Genomic DNA, 10286 nt, shown 5'->3' with positions numbered 1-10286 from the left:
ACCAAGAAAGAAAAACTGAAAGGAGTACAGCTAGTGTGATTCATTCAGGCCAGCCTGAATCCACAATAAAAAGTGCTCTTCTATCCTACCTTATATGGGCCTGTCTATTATTCCAACTTTCAGTACAAATAATGGTAGTCCTCTAGTGTAGTAAATGTATTTAGCCACCTTCACATTAATTTCAGTTCACACTGAATGGCTGAATAGGGATTTGTCCTCCTCTTTCTATTTGCTTCATACCACAGTATTATTATTATCTCTCTCACCCCCCCCCCCCCACCCCCCAGGACCCAATGCTCAGCAGGGGGGGGGTCTGACATCTGATTGACAGGTCAGTGATGAGGGTATAGAGAGGGGCTGTTGATGGGGTGAGGGGTCAAGGTCAAAGGTCAGAATCCTGCTGAGAGAGGGAGAGACTTCCTAACGAGGGAAACATTTACAGCCATGTCGTCATCCACACAGCTCAGGTCTCTCTCTCTCTTTCAGTCAACAAACTGCTGACACGTGGCAGGAGAAGAGCAAACTTCTATTTGATTACTAACAAGAGTGAATTAATCTATTGATTGGAATCAATTCATTCGAAAACGGTCGATGAACCATGCTAATTACCATGTAAATACACAATGGGACCACATTTTTATTCAAGTTTTTTTCTGAAACAGTTTGGGTCCTCAATGGTTTAAATACATTACAAACTGAAACAGATCTGAAACAGTCTCAATTGCTTTCTGTAATAATATAACTCCATTCAAACTACACATTACTGCATATTTTCATATAATCTACCTGGTATTTCCAGAAACTAAGAAGAAAGCTAGAGAATGCTCTGTCTGCAGTGGAGTTCGTATAGCCAAATACTGCTTCCCTGACAGCAGCACTAAAAGTTAACTCATTCTCCAGAGATGGAAAGTAACTAATCAGCAAAAGACAGAGACACAGACAGACAAACAGACGTTAACGTTTTTAGAGATTACGGCATTATATCACATTGCAGTGTTGTCTGTTTACCGCTAGGTGTCTCCCTTCCTGCTCCTTTCCACCTTCTCTCATACACTGGCACACGCCGCGCTAACACAATCTGCCTCTTTACCTGCTGGTGTCTCAGATTTTTGTGTTGTCTTTTTTAATCAACATGTATTATTTTGTATAAACAGAGATTCTACTATTTTCATCTTTTTTTTATCGTCTCCATATGGCATGTGAGGGAACACCAACAGGGGGACACCGACAGCGAGGACGCTGTGAGAGGCTTCTGCCCAAGCTGTCTGTCTCTGCGTGAGTCTGTTTGTCTGTCTACTACAAGAGAAATAAGGATGATGTAATGTTTACTATGTAACTGTCTTTGTTGGTTTGCACAGCCTGGAAAAAAAGAGGAGACTACTCTATATCTCTGTCACTTAATCAGAATCAAAGGTAAAGACCTCAAACCAAATGTATCTTTCAAAGGTATTGCAGAAAAACATCCAGAACAAAAATGTTATTATTATATTTTTTTCCCCGAAAATCTGCCAGTGTGCTATTGAGAATAGGCTAGAAGTCCGTTGTAGTCGTTGTCCTACTGTCTGTCTGTGACTGCCATAGTACTACAGAGGTTCTGCACGCCACTCTTCCATGCAGCCTGGCTCTCTCTCGTACTACCGTACTTGCAGTAAACACTGGTGAGCCGAGTTTACGACAGACCACACCCCCTTGGTCCAGCTGGTGGCAACATGCGTCATGACATCACCACTGCGTTCGGCCATTGGCTGGGAGTCATCTCCGGCCTGGCCAATCAGGCGTTGGCAAGGTGACGTCAGCAAAGATCCCCTTGTAATTTTCTATGGGAGATGCGGGGCAGTGTAATCGTCGACGTCAGACAGAGCTGAATTCAGCGCCGTGATTGGCTGTTCGGTCCGAGGTGAGGGTCTGTTGCTGAGAGAAAAGAAAGGAGGAGTGTAATCAGCGAAAGGAGAGATACAAAGGAGTGAAAGCGGTGGAATGGCACTACATTTTACACTGTAACAATTATAAAGAAAACAAAGATCTCAACCATTGCCGAAGGAAATGGGCTCGAGAGCAGTAAAACTTTTTAGCACCCCTTCTTTCTGAATCACTCCATCCCACTTTCCCCATTCCTTCAGGTCTGCAGAGGGAGTTGACAGACTTGTAGAAATCACGGATGAGCTTGTAGTTCTGTAAGTGCTCACACTATCAATAACCTATCTTTTCCTTGGCGTTTTCGTGATAAGGAAAGTCCCACAGTCGACTGTCTAGCCAGGGATGGCCCTTGCGCTCTCAGTGGTGGTAAACGTGACCCATTATTTTGAAGTTGGAGGACACCTATGCTATTCTATTGGCTAAACTCTGATTCGGTCCCTCCCTTGGGCCCACCCACACACTGTTCCTATGGTTCCCAATGCCCTTATTGGATACTGTATAGTTTGGGACTAGGCACCGGCTTGGTCTAATATCCCATAGCCATTCGCCAGATTCACGTGTCAATCATGTGGACTTTGACAGCTGTCCACACCCCTTTCTTTGTACCGTTAACGCTGGTAGGCTACTGTACCTGTCAGAGAACTGTGATTGGTCAGAGGCCAGCTGTTAGTGGTTCATTCACCATTTTGAGACTGTAGTGGAAAAGGGACCCAGATCTTTTTCTCTTTTTTTTTTCCATCCCTGTTTGAGTTGCTCTGGGAAAAATACATGTTTTACGGAGGGAAATTAAAGTGCGAGCCCGGACCAGCCGAGGGATGTTACCCGCGAGCGTGCAAGCTTCCTCATCTGCAAAATAGGATCGTACATGTTTCTATTGCCAACTGAATTTTTCTGTTTGGGTGAGTTTACAACAAACCGACTTGCATGTTCTTCTCCAACAAGCTAATAACAGTTACTATCAACGGCTAACGGTCGGTCTGCTTGCCCTGTTTTTCGTACTGATCGCGTGTAAAGAAGAGTGACACAGCTTTCTCGCTAAGTATCAAGGAAGGGACGAGAGAAAAGAGGAGAGGGGGTGAGGGTGCACAGTCACTAAACTTTGCCAACGGATTAACTGCATAACCTGCAAGCAAGCTACAAGTAACTTTGCACTACTATTCTCCACCTCAACGTTGCGGTAAACTTGACTTTGTGCATAGCAGTAAATAGGTAATCGACCCATCTTGCACACCCCAGTGCAGCAAATACATGACACCCCAGCATCAGCCCCAGGATTTACTATTGCTCTCCTGACTGTTTGTAAATAGTAAACGAATGGAACACTATGTCCTATTTAGCCTAAAACAGTCCGGAGCAGTGTTAATGACGTTGTTGTTACTACTACTACTACTACTACTACTGAGCAGTAGTAGCCAGATTATCTAGCAATTTGTGTGACCCGCTTAAAATGAATGCTGTTTATCTCGCTGAATAAACATTTGCGTCATGAACCGTCCCTGAAGTAACTGCACATCAATTTGCAATATATTTTAGTGTTAGAGAAAGATGTGCCTAGCTGCGTTGTGTAGAAAATGTCGTTGGGCTACGCATTCGACACAGGCTGTTGTGTTTGTTTGCTTCTGGTAAGACAGCCTTAACTCCTTTGACATTGTGCAGTATGGAGTGCAGCGGCTCTAGTACTAGCTAGGCTACTCTTGCTCGGATCAGCGCAGAACCTAGGCCGGGGAGAAACAGCTCGTTTACTGTCTGGCACTATGTAACGGTTCCTCTAAGGCCGTGCTCCCACTTTTCTGCCCAGCTAAACTACTATCACAGCACTCCAGAGGCATCATGACTGCATTGAGCTGCAGTGTCCTTATAGACTTTTTTTTACATTTGACATGTAGAATATTTTTCAGAGAGTTAAACAACATTTGCAATTGGGGTGTACAGACATGTACCTCGGTGCTGTCAGACCTGACAGCATTTGCAATGTATTGCAGATTATGCATATAGAAAATCGTTGATTTTGTATCATCATCATTGCTTTCATTCCTTAATTTGTGCATGAATATGGAAATCTCTCCTAGATTGACATGTATGCTGTAGTTTAGCAGAGCAGTTTGCCATTTATTTGGCATTGGCAGTCCTGCCATTGGGTCCCAGTCAACACTGAACACCTCTGGTCCATGCTAAAGATGTAGATCAATAACTGACTGGAGTCCTTAACGGTTGTTTCAACCTTCAATATTTCTGTTTCATCAATAATATGGACAGTGACAGTCATAATTATGCCAGCAAGCAACAGACCGTATTTTAACTACATCACAACTAAACTGATGTTCTCCACCGTAGCGCCCTCACACACTCACTCACACTCTCACTCACTCACACACTCGTTCATAGTTCTCCCTCTCACTACACCAACAATACCCTGCTAAAATGTGTTCCTTTATGTCGCATTGTGCGATCACTACACCCCCTCGTCGTACAGTGAGTACGTACACAAGAGCTACTCAAGTGTGTGTGTGTGTGATGTGTGTTATTTCATTTTTTGCTGTTTCATGTGTCTTGGTTCCCTGGTGACCCAGTTCAAGGGTAGGATGGCCCTGTCACCACGGTAAACCACGGGGGAGAATATAGTACACTACCCTGGTGCTACACCTTTTAATCCTTAGTGGTTTAGTGTGTCTTAGTGCTCCCCTCTCCATCCCGTTCCCTCTACTGCAGCCCTGCGCCCTCTCAGATGCCCATAAAATACATTTCAGAGAGGGATGTGCCATACCCCACACACACAGTGTGAAGAGGTGCAGCACCAAACAAGGTAGAGACAATGTGAAGTCCCACACTCAACATATGCTGTTTTGTACACACACTCTTGTGCGGCACATCTCCTGCACACGGGCAGTCGGGCACACACACACCCTCTGCCACAGTGTGCCGGGGCACTGCACTATATTCCTCACGATTGGTTCACAAAAATTGCATTGTAGCAGTAGTTTATAACCGTGGGCTAGCACAGTAATAAAGTGTAGTGGGACTAGGAACATGCTTTTATTCTACATGTGTGCCCATGTCTTTACACTCTCTGTTGAGATTAGCTGTCTATATTAATTACTCCTCACTGTGTATATGTGTGTGTGTGTGTGTGTGATCTTAAGCCAATGGAGAATTGAACAGTGTGTCTGTTCTGTAAATTCCTGGTTCAGTGTTAGTGTGTGGGACTGCTGGCCGTATATTTGTGTGTGTGTGTGTGTAGTCATTGCTGCTCGTATTCCAGGGTGATCGTGTTTAGGCTGATTTCTGAGTACTAGGCCTTCACTGTCTGTGGGGCTAAATGTTTATCAATCAACCCCTTTAAGGCCAGTTCTGCCAGAGGCTCTCACAATACAGAATGGAATAATTTAAACATTTAGATGGATCTAGTTATTTGCCTGGTGTTTTAGTTGTGACACTGTAGGCTACATTAGATGGTACTTGAATCACATGATAAAATGTACATTGTACAATATTTGTATTGTACTTTAATAAACAGGCTAATCTCCTGTTATTGCCGTTTTTGTGATTGAGCCAGAATCAACTGATCTTAATCAAGGCCATTCAATTATCATGGTCTTTTCCCAGAAGACGCAGCATATATACATTTCTCCCAGTCATTTTTCTGGAATCCGAAACATGGTATAAAGAAGAAAAACAAGTATAAAGAAACATGTTTTGGGCAGCTACTTTTACTTTATTCCGTTTGTTTCTGTACCCCGGACGCCGATAACGTCGGTTGAATGCATTCAGTTGTGCATTTGACTAGGTATCCCCTTTCCCTAATCTACAGTCTCAGTTTTAGCCAGCCGGCTAATTTTCTGCCGTCATCCCAGAGCAGGTTATTAAAAACACTTAAAATGACAAGACTGACAATAAGCACATACGGAGCAGCATATGAGAAGTAACACTTAGCACGCAGACATACGGCACAATAACACAAAAAACAACCCGTTCTTTGGAATTGTGGTCTTAAATAAAATCAACATTTAGGATTGATGAAATGAATACAACATTTAGCCTTGGATGGTTGCTGATCTCTCTGGGCTGTATTCAACTAAGACCATGCCCATGATCAACACACTGACCTTGACCTGATATTTCACACTCAATCTTGTATCACACACTACTTCCCGGCAGTGTTTCCCCTATATTAATTTAGCAGTGGCAAGCCGCCGCTGATAAATTGTTGTCCCCACTCCAAGAAATATGATGTAATATATATATATATATACATCTACTCATTCCAGGGGTTTTCTTTATTTTTACTATTTTCTACATTGTAGAATAATAGTAAAGACATCAAAACTATGAAATACACATATGGAATCATGTAGTAACCAAAAAAGTGGTTCTGGTTGAGAGAATGGCAAGAGTGTACAAAGATATCATCAAGGCAAAGGGTGGCTACTTTGAAGAATCTAAAATAGATTTTTGATTTGTTTAACACTTCTTTGGTTACTACATGAATCCATATGTGTTATTTCATAGTTTTGATGTCTTCACTATTATTCTACAATGTAGAAAATAGTACAAATAAAGAAAAGCCCTTTAATGAGTAGGTGTGTTTAAACTTTTGACTGGTACTGTGTGTGTATATATATATATATATATATATATATATATATATATATATATATATATATATATATATATATATATTTAAATCTCTGGATGGTAAAAAATAAAGGACGATATAAAGTATGTAGAAACAATAGAGGAGCTATGTCTTATAAATAAGATCATCTTTGTCACGCCCTGACCTTAGAGAGACGTTTTATTTCTCTATTTGGTTAGGTCAGAGTGTGATTAGGGTGGGCATTCTATGTTTCCTATTTCTTTGTTTTTGGCCGAGAATGGTTACCAATCAGAGGCAGCTGTCTATCGTTGTCTCTGATTGGGAATCATACTTAGGTAGCCTTTTCCCACCTGTGTTTTGTGGGTAGTTATTTTCTGTTAGTCTCTGTTTCCTGACAGAACTGTTCGCTTTTGTTTTGTTACTTTGAGTCTTTTTAAAAAATAAATAAATAATCATGAACACTTTTCACCCTGCGCTTTGGTCCACTCCTTCCAACGACAGGCATTACAGTCTTTGAGAAATAACAATCACCAATAAAAACTACACAGTTCGAGAGGATCTAAAATTCCAAAAATGTCAAGGCATGGGGCTACCATTGATTTAGTTATGTTTGAGTCACTCAGATAGCATTAGAGCACGGCATAAGCTATGGCAAAAAAAACATGTCTTGCAGGAAATTAGCTTTAGAACACCAACATGTCTCTGTATGCTAAGAGGAGGGCCTTTCAAATCTTTGGTCAGAGACGTGCAATTGGCCACGCCACCTACCACGCTATCTTTTCCACCGCTGCTGAAAAACCACTGCTTCCAGGAATAGATGAATGGTCACTAACCTTGAATTCCTAGTGTGTGGAGTAATAAAACGGAATAAAATACAAATTAAATATAGCCTACAGTACGGCACAGTACACACACGCTAAGGGCTTTACAGTACGGCACAGTACACACACGCTAAGGGCTTTACAGTACGGCACAGTACACACACGCTAAGGGCTTTACAGTACGGCACAGTACACACACGCTAAGGGCTTTACAGTACGGCACAGAACACACACACACGCTAAGGGCTTTACAGTACGGCACAGAACACACACACGCGCTAAGGGCTTTACAGTACGGCACAGAACACACACACACGCTAAGGGCTTTACAGTACGGCACAGAACACACACACACGCTAAGGGCTTTACAGTACGGCACAGAACACACACGCGCTAAGGGCTTTACAGTACGGCACAGAACACACACACACCCTAAGGGCTTTACAGTACGGCACAGTACACACACGCTAAGGGCTTTACAGTACGGCACAGTACACACACACACGCTAAGGGCTTTACAGTACGGCACAGTACACACACGCTAAGGGCTTTACAGTACGGCACAGTACACACGCTAAGGGCTTTACAGTACGGCACAGAACACACACACACACACACACACACACTAAGGGCTTTACAGTACGGCACAGTACACACACACACACACACACACACGCTAAGGGCTTTACAGTACGGCACAGTACACACACGCTAAGGGCTTTACAGTACGGCACAGAACACACACGCTAAGGGCTTTACAGTACGGCACAGTACACACACACACGCTAAGGGCTTTACAGTACGGCACAGTACACACACACACGCTAAGGGCTTTACAGTACGGCACAGTACACACACACACGCTAAGGGCTTTACAGTACGGCACAGTACACACACACACGCTAAGGGCTTTACAGTACGGCACAGTACACACGCTAAGGGCTTTACAGTACGGCACAGTACACACACACACGCTAAGGGCTTTACAGTATGGCACAGTACACACACACACCTGGAATTAAAATGTAGAACCACCGGTGCACCTCGAAAAATAATCACCCACTGTACAGCAGCCCCTGAGTGGACAATACACTGAGCACAGATTCATGACCGTCATGCTTGCACCATTACTAAAAAAGAAAACATCTTGTTTCCGCGAATATTTTTTCTACATTCCTTTGTTAAGCGCACAGGTGCTCCTTGTAAAAAAAAAATTCAGTTTAGAGTCCTGCCGCTTTCTTATCAGCCGAAGCCAAGAGCATTTTTAAATGCTCACCACCTCCCTACACTCACCACCTCCCTACACTCCTACCTCACCCTCTCTACACTCACCACCTCCCTACACTCACCATCTCCCTACACTCACCACTCACCACCTCCTACACTCACCACCTCCCTACACTCACCACTCACCACCTCCCTACACTCACCACCTCCCTACACTCACCATTCACCACCTCCCTACACTCACCACCTCCCTACACTCACCACTCACCACCTCCCTACACTCACCACTCACCACCTCCCTACACTCACCACTCACCACCTCCCTACACTCACCACTCACCACCTCTCTACACTCACCACCTCCCTACACTCACCACCTCCCTACACTCACCACCTCCCTACACTCACCACTCACCACCTCCCTACACTCACCACCTCCCTACACTCACCACTCACCACCTCCCTACACTCACCACCTCCTACACTCACCACCTCCCTACACTCACCACCTCCCTACACTCACCACCCCCCTACACTCACCACTCACCACTCCCTACACTCACCACTCACCATCTCCTACACTCACCACCTCCCTACACTCACCACTCACCACCTCCCTACACTCACCACCTCCCTACACTCACCACTCACCACCTCCCTACACTCACCACTCACCAACTCCCTACACTCACCACTCACCACCTCCCTACACTCACCATCTCCCTACACTCACCACCTCCCTACACTCACCATTCACCACCTCCCTACACTCACCACCTCCCTACACTCACCACCTCCCTACACGCACCACTCACCACCTCCCTACACTCACCACTCACCACCTCCCTACACTCACCACCTCCCTACACTCACCACCTCCCTACACTCACCACCTCCCTACACTCACCACGTCCCTACACTCACCACGTCCCTACACTCACCACGTCCCTACACTCACCACCTCCCTACACTCACCACCTCCCTACACTCACCACGTCCCTACACTCACCACCTCCCTACACTCACCACCTCCCTACACTCACCACGTACCTACACTCACCACCTCCCTACACTCACCACGTACCTACACTCACCACCTCCCTACACTCACCACCTCCCTCCACTCACCACCTCCCTACACTCACCACCTCCCTACACTCACCACGTCCCTACACTCACCACTCACCACCTCCCTACACTCACCACCTCCCTACACTCACCACCTCCCTACACTCACCACCTCCCTACACTCACCACCTCCCTACTCACCACCTCCCTACACTCACCACCTCCCTACACTCACCACCTCCCTACACTCACCACTCACCACCTCCCTACACTCACCACCTCCCTACACTCACCACTCACCACCTCCCTACACTCACCACCTCCCTACACTCACCACTCACCACCTCCCTACACTCACCCCCCTCCCTACACTCACCACTCACCACCTCCCTACACTCACCACTCACCACCTCCCTACACTCACCACTCACCACCTCCCTACACTCACCACTCACCACCTCTCTACACTCACCACCTCCCTACACTCACCACTCACCACCTCCCTACACTCACCACCTCCCTACACTCACCACTCACCACCTCCCTACACTCACCACCTCCCTACACTCACCACTCACCACCTCCCTACACTCACCACCTCCCTACACTCACCACTCACCACCCCCCTACACTCACCACTCACCAACTCCCTACACTCA

At 45.4% G+C, this 10286-nt stretch overlaps 1 long non-coding RNA gene across 1 annotated transcript; it reads right to left on the bottom strand.

Moving 5' to 3' along the window:
• Nucleotides 1-712: 712 nt before the first annotated feature.
• LOC116353132 (uncharacterized) lies at nucleotides 713-2305 on the bottom strand. The gene is made up of 2 exons (XR_004202513.1): nucleotides 2076-2305; nucleotides 713-1911 (listed from the first exon to the last, which is right to left on the bottom strand). It is a non-coding gene; the product is annotated as an uncharacterized LOC116353132 (long non-coding RNA).
• Nucleotides 2306-10286: the final 7981 nt, after the last annotated feature.

Source organism: Oncorhynchus kisutch, linkage group LG13 (assembly GCF_002021735.2).
Source record: "Oncorhynchus kisutch isolate 150728-3 linkage group LG13, Okis_V2, whole genome shotgun sequence".
Taxonomy (NCBI): domain Eukaryota; kingdom Metazoa; phylum Chordata; class Actinopteri; order Salmoniformes; family Salmonidae; genus Oncorhynchus; species Oncorhynchus kisutch.
This window is presented reverse-complemented; position numbering and strand designations above follow the sequence as displayed.